This window comes from Puntigrus tetrazona, chromosome 3, assembly GCF_018831695.1.
Source record: "Puntigrus tetrazona isolate hp1 chromosome 3, ASM1883169v1, whole genome shotgun sequence".
Taxonomy (NCBI): Eukaryota; Metazoa; Chordata; class Actinopteri; order Cypriniformes; family Cyprinidae; genus Puntigrus; species Puntigrus tetrazona.
Window position 1 is genome coordinate 27,927,358 of NC_056701.1, and position 23,901 is coordinate 27,951,258.

General features: G+C 35.4%; 1 protein-coding gene across 1 annotated transcript in view; it reads left to right on the top strand.

The window, feature by feature from the left end:
- Nucleotides 1–23,901, top strand: part of LOC122334574 (NACHT, LRR and PYD domains-containing protein 3-like) — a 498,320-nt gene that overhangs the window by 353,100 nt on the left and 121,319 nt on the right. The window lies entirely within an intron of this gene.

Genomic DNA, 23,901 nt, shown 5'->3' on the forward strand with positions numbered 1-23,901 from the left:
TACTCCTAAAAATGGATCTCCTAACCAAGTTCTTATTCTGCGATTCTACATCTCTATCCTGAGAGGCTTAGACTAGTGACCTGTGAAACACCCAACAAACACAGAACATTCTCCTAACGCCTCCCATGTGGTCATTTTTTGTGAACTCTACTCAAGAACATTCTAGAACGCCCTCAGGGTTCTTTTTAAAAATAACCTAAAGAGAATGTCATTTTTGGTTATTTTCAAGTTTAATTTTAGAACTCAGAGAGACCTTGCCAGAACTAGGATTCATGTGGTGGACTGGTCATGATTTTGGCTAACGGAGGACACTACAGGACAGAATGTTGCTCATCAGAAAGGATTTTTAAGTGGGCATAAGTGTGCTGGCATCAGTGAGCTGCCGCGAGATATTATTTCTTTCTTATCATCATTTTCCGTTTGTAGTGTGGGACCAGAGATCAATTATTAAGCCACGACTTTTTAAAGTTGTTTTTTTAAGCGTAGTTTCAGCTTACCTTTCAGATGCTTAGTGAATGGTAGATGTTATATTATTTTATATTTATCTGATTCAGTTTAAGATCCACGTTGGAAGGACCCTTACCGCATAGCTGCTAATCAATAGCAATAAAGTGAACTCCAACCACCCAACGTGACTTAAGTATAATAATATAAGTTTGTGCATTTATATTAACAATGCTTGGTGCACAAATCTCTGTTATCGTTGGGGAGTGGCTAATTGCTCAGCTAACCTAGAGTTTCATCATGGTTAAGTAGACTGTTTTATCTGCTACGGGAGTTCACTTCCACCATCATAACTGCTGCTATATTCTCCCAATGCTGATAAGCTTGCTATGAAAGAACTTCATGCAGCCATCAGTAAACAACAGTCTACTTCCACCCGGAGGCTGTATTTATTGCTAAGTGGGACTTTAATCACTCCAACTTGGAAGACAGTGTATTCCTAAATTTCATCAAAACGTTTTCTGTCACACCAGAGGAAACAAAACTTTGGATCATGTATATACAAACATGGCTGAAGTTTATGCTGTAACCTCCTCCCCATCTAGATAATCAGATTACCTTTCTTTGTTCCTCACCCCAAATACTTCCCTCATCAACCGTGTGAAGCCATCAGTGAGGACTTATCAAAGTCTGACTAGCGGGGGCTGACTCTCACAATTCAGGACAGGTTTCAACACATGTGATTGGAGCATGTTTGCTTCCCCAGCTACCTGTGGCTCTCATACGATATCCATCATCTCCCTGTTCTGGATTACATCAACACCACCATAGACAGGCCAATACCCAGAAACAGATCACATACCCAAATCAGAAGCCATGGATGAACAAGGAGGTGCGCTCTGTTGAAAGTGGCACGCAACACTGCCTTCAGATCAGGTAACGCACCTGGCCACAGCACTTCCATAAGGCTGTGTGCTGAGCCCTTCCTCTACTCCCCTCTTCACCCACGACTGCAGACCTATGTTTGGATCTTTAACCCATCATCGTTTTGCAGATCGATAACATGTGATCGGGTCTCATCAGCAACAACGATGAGGACGTCATGCTCATAGGAAGAGGTCCAGCCATCTGGCCACATGGCGTTGAAAACAATCTGCTCCTTAACACCACCAAAAACCAAGGAGCTCTACTGTGGACTTCAGGAAAGTGAGAAAGAGAGGCACACATGATCCCATCCACATCAATGAGGATTGCTTGCTGAGCTTCTAGTCCCCGTGTAATCAAGTTCCTGGGGAACCCACATCTCGTGGAGGATCTGTCCTGGACCACCAACACTTCCAGCCCTGATCTGGCAGCTGCTCACCAGCGTCTTTTCTTCCTGAGGAAACTTAAGAAGAACCAGAAGGTCCTCAGCCATCTGGTGAACTTCTTACTGCTGTACAATAGAGAGCATCCCAACAACCTGTGTCACAGTCTGGTATGGGAGCTGCTCTGTTTGCTGGAGCCGCAAGCGCACCAGCAGCCGGTGGTGAAAAATTACCTAGCGCATCACCAGGAACTCCACTTCCCATCCATCGAGAGATCCAGAAGAGACACTGTTTTAAATCGAGCACGCAGTATTCTTAAGGATTCTCCTCTGCCTGCCCACAAACTGCTTTTCTCCTGCATCCGGCAAATGATTCCAGATTCCCCGACTAGAACACCAAGTAGACTGAGGAACAGCTTTCTTTACCAGAGCTATCTCACTACTGAATTCTAATTTTAATTGACTTCTGACCTAACGCAATCTCTCATCCCCAATTCCCCATTAAATAAAATAAAAATATACAATGTACTATTAATATTCCTTAGCACTCCACTGTACATAAACATATTAGCAAATGTATGTACATATCAACACAATATACTCTTGTAAATTTGTATACACTGTTTTATGTCAAGTAAATTTCCTGCACCTTCTACCTCATTCAGTTTGTCCTCAGGCATGGTAAAGTAAATTCAGTCTGTCCTATCTCTAATAAGTACTTAATCATACTCACAAGACAGGTCACAGAAGACTTCTCCGTGGTCTGTTCTGCTCTGGTCTTGAAATCAGAGTCTTTGGCAGGTGAGCGTGTTGGTTATAATAAGATCTAGTTTTATTATATATAGGTTAAATACATTACAAATAAAACACTGATATAAAATAGAAATAAAAACAAAGTTCTTATAATTTCAGTAGCTCGGTCACTTGGAGGCATCGTGATGCAGGCTGTCTGGAATCGGAGAAGTGCTGTCGCCGAGGTAGCCATCTTCTGGTTCACTTCTAAGTGCAACCTCCTATATAGACTACAGGTACAAGTCAACACTTTTTGGGAAAGTCCCAGACAGCTGAGACCTCCCTCTCCCAAGAAGCCCACTATAAAAACACAGCCATCTTATCAGTCTGCTTCTTCCGCGAAGATCTTTCTAAGATGTCCTCTCTCCTGTCGCGTGAACTCAGCACTCAACGGTAACATTCCTATTCTTCAAAGTTCTTACTAATACATATTTTATCTGACTATACTTCAACTAAATGCTACATATATTATACCTAATGTCTTTTCAATAAACTACTTTTACACATGATGATGTAGTGGTCTTTCTTTCACTATTCAATAAAGTGAATACAATACCATGTGTACTGTGTATCTTATTAATACTTATCAAATAAAAGAATACAATATTCTGTGTGGTCTCTTCTTCTTGATAAATCAGTAACACATCCCAATGTATTTTTCAACCACAGAGTATCACTTCAAATAAACAAGGCAAACTTACAAAATTGGGAAAACGTCCTGCTTTTTCTCAACACCCCCAGTCTTGGAAGTTTGCTGTAGTCTTTACTCTCTTATCTTAAAGTTTATGTATGAAACATAACACATTTTGTCTTTGTCATACTTGCTCAGTTTGGACATACACTTGTCCTATTTCTGTTAGGACATTAATTTGAAATACGTTAAAATACAGATCAACCCAAGGTCATCTGTTTCTAGGTCTCACAATTTCACATACAATAATTCTCTTTTTATACCATCTCCAATTAGCCAAATCTCAGTGCTTTGTTTCATAAAGTTAAATATTGTCTGAGTTTAACTCTCATTAGATTTCTATTCAGTAATTTCTGCAACAGCATGTCCCAATTTTAAATGTGTCTTAGAGTTTCTCAAATTAACGATCTGCCTCTTCCATTGATTAGACATGTGACTTTTGACTAATCGTTGAAATGATGGATCTGGGATAAATCCCTGCCCATAGGCCGTCTTTGCTACCTTTGAAACTCTGTTGGGACACTTGTGTTTGTGGAGATTATTCTGTCATCTCCAGTGATGCCAATGTTTTCGTTCTATAAAACCCTAATATTCCTTCACATTTTTACCAATCATATAACATTGTTGTTATATTTACCATGTAATTGATATATTGAAACATATCATCTTTTATCCAATCCTTAGTTTAAGCACTTAAGTCATTGTATAAATCTCTGACCTCTGGGTGACCACTCTTAACGTGATTTTTACATTGTAGAAATATGTCTGTACTCAGACTTCAACATGTCAAATGTTTTTCTACAGTACTCCTCTCTTCATCATCATCACTGTACAAGATAATAGTTTTGATTCTCTTGAAAGCAATTTTTGCACAAGTCACACATAACAAATCCAGCTTTTGAATATATAATACCTGATGACAAGTCATACATTCATCCTCTCTAACAGTGATCCAGTAACTCTGATATCGTGACAACAGTTGGCCTTTTTATTGTTCAGCTTAAGTTCTTATAAATAAAGCATATTTCTGAACATTTTATTCCATTTTTGTTCACATACTGTTACTTTAAAATAGTAGTATATATATATATATATATATATATATATATATATATATATATATATATATATATATAAACATACATTTCTTTGATAATATAAAAGATAGCTTATTTAATTACCAGTAAGTCGTAAATGGTCAAGTCCATTTAAGTTTCCAGTAACCTCTGTGTCGCTAACATCCTGCTGTAAGACAAGTCTGATCTGGTCAATGTTAGAGTTCTTCTGTCCAACCTCCTAAACGCATGTAACTCGATATGAATTCACAACAACAATTTTATCAGGTACATGACGCGTCACAATGCAAATTACTAATAGGGGGTTGTCTTTCACCTCTCCTACATTTTTTAGCAGATCTACAGATCTTGCCACAAATCATGCAATGATTAATATCATACAAAAAATATTGCACATTATCCATCTTAAGGTTCTATAGGTGCTTACTGAGAAACCTCCTAGAATTAAGACTTTTTCAGTAACTTTCTTGTTCACTATAGACCACAGGCTTTTAGACTCCAGTAAGTTCCCCTTTCTTGGAAATACTGCCGCTTAGCCAGCATAAAATATAGTGGAAGCGGAGGCATACATCACCCATTTTCTTGAATGTTATAATTCACAGTCACAGCAGCAAATACATTCATATCAGTCTCTATGGGTTCAGATAGCAGTCTACTAATGCCTTGATTAATATCATTCCTTTTCTCATTGCTATCCACTGTCTGATTCAGACATTGCCAGTGCGCTTATCCCTACTTGTTTTATGTCTTCAAAATACCTCACAGTCCAATACGTTTTTAAAGTTAGCAATTCTTCCGCTTTCATTTCACCTCTACTGCTTTCTGCTGAGTTTGTACAGAGGCTCCTTGATAATTCATCCATAATATAATACCCCGAATTTCTCAGGAATTGCCCACGTGATTATAATACTATAATCATTCTTGTATCTCATTCTAACTAGAGGTATAGGATAATACTTATTCAGTCGGGTATTGTTGTATTACACCTTGTGCCTAGATTTGCTAAATTGTAGCTCTCTTTTGTTCTATAACCTTAATGGGACTATTTTCTCCTCTACTTGTTAAGCTGCCATCTTGCAACAGATCAAATAACCTAAACTGTATTACCATTTGATCAGTTTCAACAAACTCAGTCTGTTATCAACCTTTTCCACAATAGTGGCTCTTTTTAAAATAATTTGAATCACTACTTCCTTCGCTTTTAAATCCTTGTCTGTTTAAAGACACTAGCCAATGCTTGCCTTCAACATTTGAAGCTGCTCCTGCTCTTTGGCTATAAATTTTCTCACAGCTCAATTTTCTCTCTACACACACAAACTTCCCAATAAATCTCTATCAACTGTGTACACTTATTCTCTAACTTTGTTACCCAATGCTTATAGCACTGTTACGCTAAATCACATGTAATTACCAATTGTACTCTAGTTTTGGCACATTGTTAAACACTTTGATCAGTGCAATCCTCCCAGAATTTGTTTGTTACAATACTGATCTGATAGAACAGTTTTTTCTTCAGAATATTTATTTCCTTGGTCCTAAAGCTATCTCAGCCTTTCTAGTGGACTCACTGTTCCATTTTAAACCAGAAAAAGGATTTCTTAACTTATGCAAAGTCTCATAAAGTGTATACTTTTCCTTTGTATCTTGATCTTTGCCTTTTAAGAAAATTTCTCTACTTCTTTTTCTAACTTTTTCTCACAAATTACCAATTTCTTATTTGGTTCTTTCTCAACGTTTTCCTTGTTGAGAAAAGTTGTCACTGGTATTTGTAAAACCCAAAACGCTTATAATAAGTATAGCTACATTTATCATGGTTACTACAAAACTGGTTTGCTTAAGCAGACCTGTTTCCATTTTCACTAACCCTTGAACACTTCTCTGTCTTAGCCTAACACTTAGCTCCAGGTTTCTTTGTCCTGTAAAATATAACACAAATCTGAGATTGTGTTCAGTTTCTTTTAAGTCATCTAGAGACTCAGTTTCTTTTCTCTGTATTTGTAAATTCTGCTTTTACAGATCTTAAGACTGCTTTTGTGTGTAAAAAGACTTTTCTTCTATGACTGGGCTTCATTCCCTCTAAAAGTCTTATTACATCTAAAACATATGTATTCTCTATGGGGTCTATCATAATTTATTATAATTAATAAAATGTCATACTTTACGGTGCCAGATAGCCACACCACTGCCAGTGAACACTTTTCCTTGTTTCTCTGCCTCAAATCTTATGTTCTGATATTTGTTAGTTACATCTTTTTGTTTCGAAGTTCATTTTTACTTCTGCTGAGCATACTTGAGTTTCTCTCATGTTTGGTCCATCCAGAGACATAGTACTAGCTGTTTTATTGCTTCAATAGTTCATTCCTAGTCATTGCATATTTCTTCATGCATGAGATATAACTCCACAAATGCATAGTATATTACATTTCTAGAAAAAAGTAATTTTACTCTTTCAGTTCAACTTCTAATTGTTAAGTAGCTAAAATTACATTTCTTTTACTCCGCAGTCTATTTTGGTAACTCTCTACTGTATGATTTTCAATCATGTTTATCACTTTATCTTGTTTAGTAATCAACTAACTTGACATTTATCACTAGACTATTCTTTGTCTTTTCCAACAATTCATTCTTTCTTTATTTGTTTAAATTACAAATAATATAAATGCTTCTTTCATGCATTTATCCCATTCTAAATTATTGTAATTAGATCTAAAGTTTTTTTCAAAGATGTATTCCTCTCAGGAATAACATAAACTTTTATTTAGTTTCTTTAAAAGCTATTTTTCTAACTTTCAACTAAATAAGTGGTTTTATCTCAACAAATTGCTTGAGGTCTCCCGACTCTAGCAATTTTCAGGATTTACCATGTGCCCAGAAAATCCTTTTACTACTAGTATATATTTATTTCCTAGCTTCAATCTTGGATTAAAAGGTCCTGTTATATCCATCAACTATTCCTACTAACCTGTTCTTGTGTAATTTTACAATAATCATTTCATTGTTTTATTGTACCACTCTTTTCACACAATTTTCACATTTTAGCCTCATTTGTCTGTATCTTTTATCTGATAAGACATTGCCCTTTAATTTTTAACATTAGAATGTTTCATGTAATCATGTACGTTATGAATATTGTTATTTTCGCTTTCTATGATTACAACTATACACCTTATTTCTTCTTAAGTCGTCCATCTCTCTGTGCTGTTTCTGTGTCATCTGTGTATGTTCAGCTTGATGAATCGATCTACTAGATCTAACTCTTCTATTAGATCGTAAAGTCCTTCCACAGCTCACTATACTAAACAGGCTTTCTATTCAATGTTGAAAAGCTGTTCTGTCTTCAGATATCTAAGTTTACATTCAAACATATGATATCTGCTACTGTGTTATCAAAATAACTTGTTGAGCTTTTAACCTTTCATGAGCCTTTAAAACAGACATTGCTTCTGCAAACAGAGCTGCTGTAACGGGACCTCTTTCCTTCCACCTCTTCTCTATTCTTCTCATTTTATCTTTATTCACTTTATTTGTGCCCCAGTGCTCTAGATTATCATTTGCACTAGTTTTTGATCCACACACTGTAATTCCTTTAAATAAGTTTACTTTACTCTTCTGACGTTTTTAGTTTTTCTTAACTATTTCTTAAGTTAGGATTTCTAAATACATTCTCCTATCTTTGTCATTGAGTATCTTGGTCTTTTGCGTCTGTTATTTTATTCTTAGTTAAATACTTCATCTGTATTAACTGTAGAATTCTGTCTCCGCACGAGATCTTTTAAGTCTTACTGATAGTTGCTAGTTTCTTTCCTTCTGGTAAGAACTTTTCTTTCTGGATTCTCTCAGCTCCTTGACATTATACGAATTGGTACATTACTTTTCTCATTTCTTATTATTAGTTGGTAACCTGTCATATCTATGTCTAAATCTACCTCAAGTGATTTAGTATCATCTCTTCCTTCTAACTGTCCTGAGCTAAAATTGCTTCTTTTAAACCCTGCAGCACTGCTTCTGCCTCTTTAGTCCAAGACCCTTTATTGTTGCATAAATTGGTTTAGCTATCTGACCAAATTTAGGGACTAAGTCTCTAACGTAATTAGTCAATCGCATAATTTGTTGCACATTCCTAATACTTTCTGTAGTTTTTAAGGATGTTATTTGTTCTGGCATTGACTCAGTAATTCCTCTATTTCCTGCTGATAACTAGAAACCTAGGAATTCTACCATTTCCATCATTATCTCACACTTTTTAATGTTCAATTTTAATCCTGCCTGTTAGCAGATTTACTATATTCTTTACGTCCTGTACATGTTCCCTTTCTTCATTACTTACTAATAAAATATCATCTATATAAATCTCTGTTAATAATTTCTCTGACATTATGCATTGAAAGACTACGGATGAATTAATATAGCCTTGAGGCCGGCAGTACACATAGTGTTTATTATCTATTGTAAACGCTGTTTTTCCCCTGGCTCTCTTTTGCTAAGGGAATAGACCAAAAGCCATTTGCCAAATCTAACTCTGTTAGATATCTACCTTCCTTTACCCTTTCAATAGTATCTCTAGCATTAATTACATATCGTCTGTCTGGTTTAGTTACCCTATTTAATGCCAGATACTTTGTTACTAGCCTGAATGTTTTATCCGGCTTTGGTAATACTTGTATGGGACTATTTGTTACTGCCGATTTAACTTCTCTTAGAACTCTCTGTTCAGTAATTTCACCTAATTCCTCATTAACAATTTAATCATTGCATACTGACACTGAAGCTTATGCATTCTACCGGATATTTTCAATATTTCATACTCATTCTTATCACTAACTCTCACAAAAGTTTTTGTGCCTTGCATAAGGTGCTTCTCTTTGTAGAACCTCATCTTTTGCCTCTTCCGATCCTAGCATTTTACTCACGCACTTTTCTTAATTCTAACTCAACATCAACTTCTCTTAATCTGAATACCTTTCTCAAATCCTTGCTGCTAACAAATTCTCAGACCCTCTAATCATTTTAATACCAAACTCTTCTCCCACTCTGTTCTCTTTCGACTTTACCATTATAAGCTTGTACCAGAATATTATCAGTGAATTGTATTGGCTCTGCTGTCGAGGTAACATCTGCTGCTGAATCAATGAACTATTGTGTTCCTTCTACATTAATAAATAGATTATTATCCTTTTCAAATTACTCTTTGATCACAGATATTCCTCTTCAACAGGCCAAGTTGATTTCATTGTGGTACAACTTGTTTCTGCTCACTGTTTTTCTTCGTACTTTCTGGATCTATTCACATTCCTTTCTTATCTACCACTTTAGTCTGTCTAACCTTCTCTACGTTCTCTTAAGAACTTTCTAATTTACGCTTCTGAATAACTTTCAGCTGGGGTCCTTCTCTCCCACCTATTTGCTGGAATGTAGCTTACATCCCCATCTTACTTTCCAACTCTTATACTTCGACTCTCTGTCCTAAACATTCCTGTTTCCTTCTTTTTTGTCTAGTCTGAAAACGAGTGTTATACTGTTTTCTCTCTCTATTTTATTATTCTGCATTTTTGTGAAATTAACCTTTGTAATTTCTGTGTGCTCGTATTTTTGAGGTTCCTCTTTCCTCACTACCCTTAGATGATGGGAGGTTAAATCATACTCTGCAAGTCTTTCTCTCTATCTGTTTCTTAGATAGGTGTTTAGGATTGTTATCAATTTATATCCACCTGGAATATTTTTTCCTACATCCTCTCAATAATCTAACCTTATCTGACATTGGTATTTCTTCTTCTATTGACAACCATACACTTAACAATGGCATTTGATCTTTAGAGGCACTAAATAGAATTTCTTTCTATTGTAAGTATTTGTCCTCTCTTCCAGTTAAGTCTCTAATCTTTTCTATAAATTCTGCTGATATTACCTGTACACTTAACTAAACCATTTACACCTTCACAACTTCAACTTGCATTCTATAGCAACTTTAATACTATGATCAGAATAAGAAGTCTTTCTGAATCCTACAGTATCTGTGTACAGTATCTGTCTATTGCAGTTCTAACAGGTTAGTTTGTACAGCTCTGCTTCGAGTCATAAATCAGTTGTTTCACTGGAAAATCCTAACACCAGCTGCAGGTTGTTTCTTCTCTCTATGCCTCACTAACTTTTTCACCGTGTCTAAACCTCTTTTGAGCTGTTTTATCTGCCTTCTATAATTTCATCCAATTTATTATAATCACTTTTCTATTAAACTTATATCCTCCTAGAATATTATTAGTTCTTCCTGATCTTGACTATCCTTCTTATTTAGATATTTATGCTGCAGTGAAGTGACTGCCCGTTGTTCTCAGTGGTCCATATAAGTTAAATTCAGTAAATAAATCAGTAATAACCTTACTGTTTGTTTATTTATTCTCTCTCCTCTTATTAGTGTCATTTTTGTATTAAACTTTTATCTCTACTTCTGGCCAGTCATTCCAATTTGTTTGGTTATTCTTTTTAACCGTAATATCTCTACTTTCTGTTAAAGTATGCATTACACTCTTGCTTAATTGTATTAAGCTCAACCAAGTATTTATGTATTTAACATATATATACTATGCTGCGTGAATGACAGCATCAAGTAAATTACGTTAGATTATTACGCTCTCTGTGTTCATGCTGAAGAGCGCATGCTGTACTGAAAGTATTTACAAAGTATGAAGAATAAACTTTTTTGCTACGTGAACTATGCACTCGAGCTCAACACTTTCTCATGTTTTAGTCTTCTATACTTGTTATTTATAACTAACTCTATCTCACTATGCTCACCCTTTTTCCTAATTGTCGATGAGTATGAGTTCTCAGTTTAGTTTAAGTTCTTTATGATTTTTCCTCTTCACTGCTCACTACTTCTTCTAACTCGTCTTGAGGAGCTATTTTCTCTTTCTTCCTGACAGAGATAACTGTTTCATTACTCTGATCTTTGGTGCTACATAGATCTTCTCTACGGTCTTTCACGACAGTATGTGCTACATAAGTCCAATGCAGCAAACCAGAGGTTAATCTAACTGACCCAGGACTCTGCATACCTACATGCTACTTAGTTTTCTCTATTTCTGCTAACACTTAGTTTCTTATCTTTATTCTTTTTTTTTTAAAAAAAAAGAAAGAAAAGAAATCGTAACATCAGTCCCTTTTCCTGTTTATGCTTAATAGATTTCCATTTAGCACTACCATTCCTCCTCTAGTTTTTCTATTAAACCATCATAAACTATGATTAAAAAATGTTCACGTTTTCTCAAATCTCCTTTCATTTAGTTCATGCACTAATTCTTGACCTGCTTCTCTAGAATCTCTAGGTTTCCCCATATCATGTCCAAAGCTCTCAATGTTCTCTTTTCATCTTTCTTTGTCTTCCTCTATTTTTAACAGTTTTCTTGGTATCACTTCTAATATTTATGGTAGACTATCTAGGTGCTGACTATTTTTATTTGATTGAACTTCTTCCGTTCTGTATTGGTTTGATGGAAACCAAATAACTCGGTATTAATTAAAACTGATATAATTCTAGTTCTTACTGAACTAAAACACGTTTCTTAGAGTACTTTTGGACAAAAGTTTTCCACTACTCTCTTCGTATTGTTTCTTCTAATAGGTTTTGTCTCTGAATGTAAACTAAATTTGCTCACATCCCTTTCTCTCTATTTTTTCCATATAATTCTCGATATTTTTAGTAGGCTATTTTGCACCTACTATTTTTATTTGATTGAACTTCTTCTGTTCTGGAATGGAACCAAATATCTCTGTAATAATTAAAACCGATACAATTTTAGTTCTTCCTGAACTAAAACATGCTTTTTCGAGTACTTTTCTGTTCTCTAATTCTGTTTTATGGACTGTATTTCTTACAAGCAAGGCATCCCCCACTTGACAGATCTACAGCCCCTCAAGACTTCTCTAACCTCAGTAAGCATTCATCTCTAACTTACGAGATTTTTCTTCTTTGTGTGCACACTAAACTCTTTCTGAGTTTATCAAATAATTCTTTTGAATTATTTTTAATAACTAGAGTTTTTCTATAGGATCTCTTTCACCTATTAAACTCTACCTTTTCACTTCTAGAACGTCTTGATTAGGCTGAGCAATCGGTCATTGATTATGGCCAGTAATCAATGATCAATATGCCCCACGTTGGGCTCCATGTTTTACGGTGCGCAAATCTCCTGCACCTTCTACCTTATTTTGTTTATCCTCAGGTAAGGTAAAGTAAGTCGAGTCTGTCCTATCTCTAATAAGCATTTAATCATACTCACAAGACAGGTCACAGAAGACTTCTCCGTGGGTCTGTTCTGCTCTGGTCTTGAAATCAGAGTCTTTGGCAGGCGCGTGTTGGTTATAATAAGATCTAGTTTTATTATATATAGGTTAAATACATTACAAATAAAACACTGATATAAAATAGAAATAAAACAAAGTTCTATAATTTACAGCTCGGAGGCATCGTGGCGAGGCTGTCTGCATCGAGAAGCGTGTCGCCGAGGTGCAGCGTTGTCTTCTGGCTCACTTCTAAGTGCAACCCCTATATAGACTACAGGTGCAAGGAGACACTTTTGGGAAAGTCCTGTACAGCTGGAGACCTCCCTCTCAAGAAGCCCACTATAAAAACACAGCCATCTTATCAGTCTGCTCTTCTGCGAATATCTTTCTAAGATGTCCTCCTCTCCGCGTCGGGAACTCAGCACTCAACGGTAACATTCCTATTCTTCAAAGTTCTTACTAATACATATTTTATCTGACTATACTTTAACTCAAATGCTACATATATTATACCTAATGTCTTTTCTCAATAAACTACTTTTTTACACATGATGATGTGGTGGTCTTTCTTTCTACTATTCAATAAAGTGAATACAATACCATGTGTACTGTGTATCTTATTAATACTTATCAAATAAAGAATGCAATATTCTGTGTGGTCTCTTCTTCTTGATAAATCAGTAACACATCCCAATGTGTTTACAATACAAGGTATCACTCAAATAAACAAGGCAAACTTATAAAATTAGGAAAATGTCTGTTTTCCTCAACACTATCTATCTATCTATCTATCTATCTATCTATCTATCTATCTATCTATCTATCTATCTATCTATCTATCTATCTATCTATCTATCTATCTATCCAGGGTCATGCAGGGGATGTTGTCAGTGGTGTTGGTCTGATGAGACAGATAAATAAATATATTTTTAGCGCCCTCTGCTGTTACTGCTCCTCAGTGTGTCTGTCTGTGTGTGTGTCTGTGGTGACGTCACAACATGGCGCGCTACATCCGTCGTTTCTCTCAAGGTTATAAAACAATCAGCGACTCAGCAGATACACATTTCGTGGATGCACCAGCTTCTCGAATACAAACGTGATACACGATAGACAGAATCGGCGTTTCACGGTCACTCTTGACTGCGACGGTAAGAGAAAATAACCTTCATTCTGACGTTATGTCTCAAAACCCAGTGAGCTGCCTGTTTAGACGGCATCGGAACTAACGAGACAACGCGCCGCCCGCCAGGCAGGAAGTCCTGTGGGTTTTGAGACATACATACACCCTTCCCCCGTCAATGTGAATCAGGAGCAGAGAGCAGTGCAGAACTGAAGTACGCCGTCAGAGATGATCGGGTGGATCCCCTCAGCTGCTCTGGATTTCGTCGTTGAAGAAAAGATGATAGCGAGGATATCCTGTTGGTACATTAGAAAATATGTGGATGAAAATCCACATCTTGGATACCAGACCTACATTGAAAACAAACAAATAAATAAATGAAGGCAGAATTAAACAATATCTTATTTTACATAAATCTTATTTTATTCTTGTCTGTCATCCAGACTTAACTGCTCTCTCTATTACAAATATCCGTCAAATAATAATCTCGGTGCCTAGTAACTAGGCTGCTCTATTGCTCAGCAACACCCTAGCAACTACTAAAAAAATCGTATTGTTATTAGTGTGTTTTTCGGGAGGTAAAATATGACTTTCTGTTACAAAAGTAATTTGTGAGGGTGTTATTCAATATTGCTTGTTTGCAGTTCAGGCATCCTGATATTAGGAGAATTAAGAGAGATCACTGTGCTTGAATTCTTGGATTTAGAAAAATTAGTCGTGTTCCAAATGTTCTACATTTCGATTTTTTGATATTTAAAAATGTCATTTTAAATTCATGCTATATTTCTGGATACATCACAAACATCAGGTGTCTCACATTGCTCTGATTCATTCATGCCAATTTATCTGTCATGTATTTTTGCCTTTGATACGAATAAATGCCGGGTTCTTGTTACTTTTTATTTGTAACATTCATTAGCAATTTACGCCTGCTGTAGCAAGAACATAACTACAGGCTCGCGGTATATATCCCAGAAATGATCAGCGTATGACATCAAGAGTGATCTGCTCTTTCGCTCGCGCGGAGTGACGGTACGTAACCTCCTTTTCAACGTCATTACGTTCAGTGGCGCTCTTTGAATCGGAAGTGAAACTCAAGCTGTTAAAACCGAAAGCAAAAACCTTCCGAAGACAAAGGCAGTGGATAGACGCCATTTCAGATCACTTCAGATAAACGATTTACGGTAAGTTAATTTAAGCGATTACAGCTATAATATAAATAAGCTTATTTTGGGTCTGAACAGCGCGTGTGTTGAAGTTAAAAACGTTAGATGATCGTTTATTTTCCATGTAGAGAAGAACAACGGAGTTAAGGGCGGTTCTCAACTAAGGCCTGTTGTGTGAAATTCTGTGCTAATTTCTCTAATCCTCATCAAACACATCTAAAAGTTCAACACGTGTACAAAACACAACACAGTACTGCAGTCAGTTAGTTTTATATTTGACAGTTTTTGACGTTCGCGCTAATAGCCGTCATTTTCCGTTTTTATCACATAGGCCTACTCTTGACAAAACAACTTGGAAATCACACGTACACAAATAAAATAGTAAAATTGCTGATACCCTAATACTCAAGTAAAAGCGTTCTGTAAAGAAGTATACTTTTACTTTTTAAAAAATCTTTGAAAATCAAATACTTTTATACTTAATGCATTTTTTTTTTTTTAAATTAGGTATTAGTAAAAGTACTTGATTAGTGTACGTGATTTCCATTCTGAGTATGTTTGGAAATCACCAAAAGATGCTGTACTGACCAGAAAAGGCCACACACACACACACACACACACACACACACAAACACACACACACACAAACACACAAGGGTTGGACAATGAAACTGAAACTCCTGGTTTTAGACAACAGTAATTCATTGGTATGGTGTAGGGCCTCCTTTTACGGCCGGCCCAGCATCTATTGGTCTTGGGAATGAGAGATACAAGTCCTGCAGAGAAGTGGCCAGAGGGATTTTGACCCATCATTCTTGATAAGTACGTGATGCTGGTGGAGGAAAACATCTCCTGACTCGTTCCTCCTAAACACCCCAAAACAGCTCAATAATGTTTAGATCTGGTGGCTGTGCAGGCCATGGGAGATGTTCGACTTCACTTTCATGTTCATCAAACCACCATACTAATGAATTAATGTTGTCTAAAACCACAATTACATTTACATTTGTACTAAGAGGGCATTTTACAACACAGACTATATTTGAGGAAAAAAAGGACATTTTAAATATTATTTATTTTTAAATGAATAACACGCATTCCCTATATACAGACCCTACTGTTCTCATATCTTATACAACTGTGATATCCTACTAAACAACAAGATTTAAAACACTTGTTTTCTCACTGCTGAAAACTACATAGTTTACGGTTAAATCTGTTCTCAGTCCAGTACATGACTACTGTAAAGTTTATACTGAAAACTTCACTCTTGTCAACATAGTCCAGTACAATAAAAAAGTATCTTGTGGTTATTTTGGGAAAACAATGGCATTTCCCCTCACACTACCCTTTATAGTATTCAGTATTATTATGAATTGTCATATAGCCAGCCCTTATCAATAATAATAGCAATATAAAAACAGATGTCAAATAGGGCAAAATGTAAGCTATAACATTTTAAAGTCCCTCTTCAGTAAAAATTAATTTTTTTAATTGTATATTTCTCTGTATGGTGTTTTTGTTCTTTTAGACAAACTATGATCCAATCCATTATCCACACAATAACATTTAGTATTTTCATTGGTCTGTGACAACTGATAATTATATTTTTTAGATCTTTCAATGTTAATTTCTATGGTAACATATTCCAAAATATTTTCTATGCTTGTTGTTTATTATCATGGCTTTACTTTCCAAGAACTTGATTACTTGCTTTTGGACCATTACGGTAATCCACCCTGCTGGTGATAAAGGCATGAACAAATTTCTCCAAGTCTTGATTGGAGACAAAACATCATTCCTGGGTTTTTTTTTTTGAGATGATAAGAGCAGGTGATGGAGATTTACTGCTCACAGAACCAGCTTTACTAAATGTGGATGACAATTGGGTTTGATTAATCGGGCAGCCCTATTATCTATATGTCTATCTTCAAACACTGGCTGTCAACAAGTCTGTGTTAAACATATCAGTAAATATTCTCTTTGTTGAAAAGCGGGTTTGTAAACGCTCCTCATTTAAGTTTGTACAATATACTGGGGTAATATTTATATTAGATGTGTGTTAAAGGTGACAACTAAACTCGCAAAGATTGATCACGCAGAATTATGCAAACAGATCAATGCACTCTGACCTCAGTACTGTACTTCACCGATACATACAGCAAACACTTATTTAATTAAAAGACTTGGCTATTATTTAGAACTGAAAGTGAGTCAATGTGCAGTATAGAATCAGTTTGGGTTAAATCATGCAGTGCCAGTCTGCTAGTTTAACCAGCAATCGCAAAGAAAGGGCTAACTTCATATTACTGGTTGGTTTCTACATCCAACAACCACCAGTGTATAACACTATATATACTATGTATACTTTGTCCTTGTGTAGCCTGATGCAGTGATGAAGATAAAGTTCTGAAGACTTGGAACCATGTGTTCAAACGGGAAAAGAAGGATGTTTTTGAGATTTGAATCTTAAGATATGACTCCCATACTCCTTTACATAATAGTAGGAAGTTCAAACTGCGAATTTACTGTGTGACTATTGTGTTGCTAATTCTAAGAAAATAGCATAAATTGCAGAAGAGACCCCTTTACACAATCAAATTTACAGAAATTAAATATTAAATTAAAATTCAGTCATTTTGTGAACCACAGAAACCTGGGTTAAAGTTTCTAGCAGCTGTTTCCCTGATTGAGTTGGAATATCATTGTCAGTGACTGCAAAAATTAAACTTCAATTCTCTGTTTCCAAATACAGGCATGTCGTTTTCATTGTGGAGGAAGAGAATCAGAAACCTGTAAAATGAGTGTGTGTGTGAGGAGAATGAGCAGGAGACTTCAGTTTCTATGAAGAGTAACAACTCCATGATTATTCCTCCGGGATCTCAGCGATGTTGACGCTCGGAGAACAGCATCTTCAGGATTGAGCTGTGTTTCTATGAAGAGTAACAACTCCATGATTATTCCTCCGGATCTCAGCGATGTTGACGCTCAAGAACAGCATCTTCAGGATTAAGCTGTGTTTCTATGAAGAGTAACAACTCCATGATTATTCCTCCGGATCTCAGCGATGAACCCGCTGCTACCTTTGACTAATATGTGAGTATGGATGTGATTTATAAAAAAAAAAAAAAAAAAAGCACTCTTGAAGTTCTTCTCTTTGAATATTTTATTAATAATAAAGATTTCTTATTAGAGTTTAGTTATACTTCTGACACACTTACGTGCTAAAACTTATTTAAGCTCATTCAGCCCCAGGCCCATATGTAAAACATACACTTTTTCCTCCAAAATATTATAGATTAATGGTGCCTCCAGTGTTGTTAACGAACATCAAACAAACGCAAATATACAATGATAACCAGTAATCAAAGAAGTAGCGAGCACAACAGCAAAACAAAATGGGGGCTTGTGGGTGGTCTATGGGCTCTTTTTATTTGAGGTGGTTTTGAATGATTGGAGACTGATGATTGACGGGTGACGGAACCAATGACCGGTGACTAAGAGGTTAAAGTGCGAAAGAACAGATAGAGGGGGAAAACACACGACACACAACACGAACAATGATGATATTAATAATAAAAGGAAAATAAACTGTAACACACAATAGAGTCCCTGAAATGCTGCCTGAAGGAGTTCTCTTATAATGTGTTTGATTTTCTCCATCTCAGATCATTGTTTGGCATTTCAACAATATTAGTCATGTGTCTAATAGAACATTTCAAGAACGTAAACGTAACAGTCGATGAATTTCAGAAAAGTTAAACAGTGACTGGGATTATTCTTTAAATATGACTGAGGCGCAAACCTACAAAAAACAACAACATTAAAATTATTCCTCCTGAAGGCTCAGAGCGGCTCTGATTTATGCTGCATGTGTACAACAGAGATGGTGGCAAATATACTTGTTAGCGGAAAGGTTGAAATCATTTGTTCGTACAGTAGGTGACATCAGTCTTGTGTTTGGTTAATCTGAAGCAAGACCAATGTACTTACGCACTTGTCATAGTTTGTTGCTAAGACGCCCCAGAGAGTTGTTTAGTTTACATTTCAAGCTTTGCATTGCTGGGTCAGTTTCTATTCATGTCAGTATTAATTTTCATATTGTACAGTGCTTTTCACATAGTATATATCATTTGAACGCTCTGAGCCATCATGTGGTCACAAATAAACATGGTGAAAGCAATTGAATGCAGGATACCGTTTTTGCATAAACCCGTATTATTTTTTGTTTGTTTAAGATAAAAGTATAGCCAGTATATATATGGTTATGTATGTTTTTCTGCACATTTACTGTAAACGCATATACAGCAGTACTTATTTTTAATACACTATATAGTACACTATTTTTAATGTTTTTATGCGCTGCCACCATTCAATTTTGAATGCGGTCAAACTCATCAAATACTTATATTTATACATGAAATTGTTTATTAATAAATTGTAGTTAAATGACATGCCATGACAAGGGGAGGGATTTTTACTGAATGATTCAGTGTTTTGAATTAACTGACTCACTCATTAATTGAATTATGAATGGAGTGCTCTTCTCTTTGTTTTTTGGTCTTTGTGAACTTTCCTAAATTGTCTTCATCTCTGCAACAGCGAAGAACAAGACGTGTATGGGGCTTATATTTGCTCAACATTATTTCTATGGAGCTGTTTACCATTATTATGCTACAAAATAAAATATATAATAAATGGAAATAAGATTTTCTAATAGTAATATTTCCAGTGGTCTTTCTTTGTAAGTTTGGGGATCACTGTCTTTCACCGTTAGGAATATACTTTGAGAAACTGAACAACTGACCTTCAACACAACAACAATTATGTTCTTCTCTGCTATATTCAATTATTGTAGGGGAAATATGACTAAAAGAATATTTTCTTTGATACAACTTTCCCACAGAGTTGTTATATATTTTGAGCTGATGATATAGATTACACATGGACCAGTATGAGATTTGTTACGTGTATATAACCTTAAGCAAATTTATTATGGTTTCACCATATCACAGTGTTGAGGTTACAGCTAAAACATTTTTTTTAAATATGAGGTAAAAAAACAAGAAAGAAAGAAATAAAGAACACTGAGCACAATATATTTTATTTTTATGCATACAAAATATTTGAAACTGTGCTATTTATTTCTCGGTTTGTCAAATCTTCAAATCATTTTTGCTGTCCTGCAGCTTTTTCACTTAAAAACAACAGTGCTGCACTTAAACACATCTTTAATATTCATTATACAGAGATGAGAAACATCTCAGAAACACATTCTTTAACCCCCAAATCAATGTTTAAGATTTTCTTCAATCTACAGATTTCATAATTTTCCACATGAATGACATTTTAACAATAATTTCATTACAGCTCCAGTCCAGAAGATAGATGGGCCGAAATAAACAAAAAATGACTGATTGCAGATTGTTTGTCATTGTAGTCTTTAGTTTAATTGTTGTTTGGCTTTTTACTTAAGAATAACAATGAATCCATCTTTTGTTGAAGTCTTCTAAGTGAAAGGTGTATAGATGCTTGGAGAGCTGTTGAATATTGACCACTTTCATTATAAGTAGGGCCGGGCAATATGGCCAAAAAATTATCTTGATATATTTTTTTAATAACAGTAAGTATTATCACAATATATATATATATATATATATATATATATATATATATATATATATTTATTTATTTACATTGTGGAAAATGTAAAACCAGATTGTTAACTGTGAATTTGGTCGTGGTCAGGTCATGACAAACTTTACACAAAATTCTTTACACTTTTCCAGTCATTTATCCTTAACAACAAAAAAAAAATCCTAGTTTTGCATGTGCTGACTAATATTGTTTCAAATCACAAACAGGCTTGTGTTGCCTGATAATATCAATAATATAACATCTTTTTTGTCTCTTAGAAATATGCATTTAAATATCTGTAAAATTTTAGCAGTGTCATTTTGATATGGTAAAATATAATTGTTCTGGCTGTTTTTTAAACTATTGGTCTTCTATAGTAGTACATTTAGTATAAACATGTTAAGCTCTATAGGTTAATCACAAATGTACTGTAATTATATTCCATTACTCCTCCTTCAATACATTTAATACATATCTACATTAATAATTTATTACCATGGTTGTTCAGTGTTTGTGAGACTTATCAGCTAGTAAGGAATGGGAACAAAGCAATCTCCTGTGCGAGCCATTGAAACAAACTGGTTTTGTAGCACAACACAGTCACGTTTTCTCTAATAGCTTGTACTTTGATCCGAGCAGATAAACGCTCCAAGTGGCCGCCTAAATGACTAGCACTCTTTCTTTCTGCATTTGCCTCATAAACGCGTCACATCGAACACTTATCCGAACTCTTGCTATTATATCGAGGAAATGTGTGATAAATATAACTATAAACTATGATGAAAGAAAAAAAACTTGTTGCGATCAACTGAGACAGTCACAAAACAGTGAAAAGTGTTCAGATTCAGTGTTCCTAAATGAATAAAAACAGTGAAATGCAAACTTAGGACATGGTGCAAACATATACAAATACACAAATGCATTAATTTATATTACACATTTATACACACACAAAAAATCAGAATATTTGACTGCCATAACATCACAAGACTGCTGTAGATTTGACTCAGATGAGATCAGTTAATCAGGACACTATTGGTTACAATTAAGTAACCAACTCGATGGATTTTGAACAATAACAATTGAGTGACGCAAATCCATCCATATATTTTACTAAAGAATGAGAAGAAATCTTGAGAAAGGATGCCATTGACTTTGTTGCTATGGATGTCATCAAGCCTACTAACTATGCCCACAGCATGTTGCCAATCCTGCTATTTTGTAGCTAGATTTAGAGACTTGTCAGCCTCTTTAAGACTTCTTTTTTCAAAGCTTTAGGGATAAATATTGCAGAATTTGGAAAAACCTTATTTAAGCTCTTATCTCATCCACTAATCTACATTCATCTTTATATAGATCATTGAATTTGCCATTATGATGTCATCTAATGATATTTAGCTGCTGACAGATTCTTCACTCCTATTGGTTGTCGGTCACATAATTCGCTGTTTATTTGCATAAAGTTGAGCAATTCTGAACATTTGTTGCTTGACTCGAAGGTTGCCCACATTTTGTCGCCAACGGTCACTGGCACTCTTATCACCAGAAAAAAAATGAATGGGATCATGCTGTAATATTGAAGATGTATTTCTCTTTTAAAGGCCTGTGACTGTATTGTGGAGGTTGTTGGTCAGCATCGTGGTTTTAGCAGGAAAATGCGTTGAGAAATGCTTTTGAGAGCAAAACGTTAGGAGCCTTTATATTGACAATGTTTTCTGTTTTTCTCAGTGCTACCAGCAGAAAGAGAGCAGCCTCTCCACAGCAGCCCCTGATCTCAGTCATAAATCAGCGCACCTTGATCCTGTGTGAGTATTTTCATGTAAAGTGAGACGTTTAACACAATAAATAATGTACACAGAAATAACAAAAGTGAAATATATAGAACTTCTCAATTAATTTTCTTCTCAATTAATTCCCTGAGTCTAGAAGTGGAGTAACAAAGTAACTTAAAACTTAACGAAAAATGAAAGGGAAAAAAAAATGTAAAGATCACTCCAGTCCTCCGCCCCAGAAATGAAATTACAACTTTTAGGTAAAAGAACTTAACGTTTATTTGCAAAACAAAAGCATCAAGCAACAAAAGTCTTCAGGGAAAGCCAGACCATAATAACAAACAAAACAGCATCTAACTAACGGGGTCTAAATAACCTAACCATGTAAAAGTAAAAGAAAATAAACAACAAAAATATTTCCTCCACTCCTTCACTAACCATAAACAAAGACAAAGGTAAGTTCAAAATTAAAAGGCACTCTCACCCTACAGCTTCCCATTTATCATTAAACAAACTTATTTACAATACTGTTAACAAAAAGAAAAGCATTGAAGTAGATGTCACTAAACAATTAGTCCACTCAGCTGGTCAATGGGTGTTTAACTACACAACACAACAACTATGAAATCAAAGTTCAAGTCTAGAGCAGGGAGAAGTGAACCCTCCAAACAAAGTTCACACTGCGCTTTTTAGCAGCACCGTCTGAAGCACACTTTCTTGATGAGGTTCACCTGTGAGACAATTTCCAAACAAACAAAAAGAGCACATGCACAGGTTACTGAGCTACACCTCAGGGGAGCTGCAAGTCAACATAAATATATACACATCCTAGGGATGTAACAGTTTTTTATTAAAAAAAAAAATTGTGTTACCATCATGAAAGTCATGATGTAACAAAAAAATGAGGAAAAGTAGGCTGTTAAATAAAGCTGCTTTATTAATTATCTTCTGTGCTATTCTGTCTACTTGAACATATATTAAGGGACACAGTGTGAATTCTGCCTCAGGTTAATTTTTACGGATCTGGATCTTTAAGGGTCTGCTGGCTGCAATAGATTCTTTATATTTAAAGTTAAAATCGAACACATCTTTCTAAATGTGGTTGGGGTATGATTTAAAATAAGTTTATTTAAATATTATTTTAATATTTTATGTTTTGATAAAGCTCTTTCTGTCTGTTTTGTCTTTTTAATTTCTTTTCAGATGTATGGCACCTTCACAGACCTTCCCATACTCCTACAGTCAGAACCACTTCAGTCATTCTGACACAGAAGCAGATCTGAATCTCGATTCTCATCAACCAGTACTTAATGATCTACAGAGAGTCAAAGACCAGCACAAAACCAGCATGAAGAAAAAGTATCACAAAGCTTATTTGAGGGAGTCAAACTACAAGAGAATCAAATTCTCCTGAGCAGGATTTACACACAGTTGTACATCATAGAGGGAGAGAGTGAAGGAGTGAATGAAGAACATGAGGTGCTACAGATTGAGAAAAGTTACAGGATACTTCAAGACACTCCAATCAACTGCAATGACATCTTTAATCCATCACATGAACCAGCAGATGAGGAGGTTAGAAAAGAGATGAAAACAAAAATAAAGACTGTTCTTACT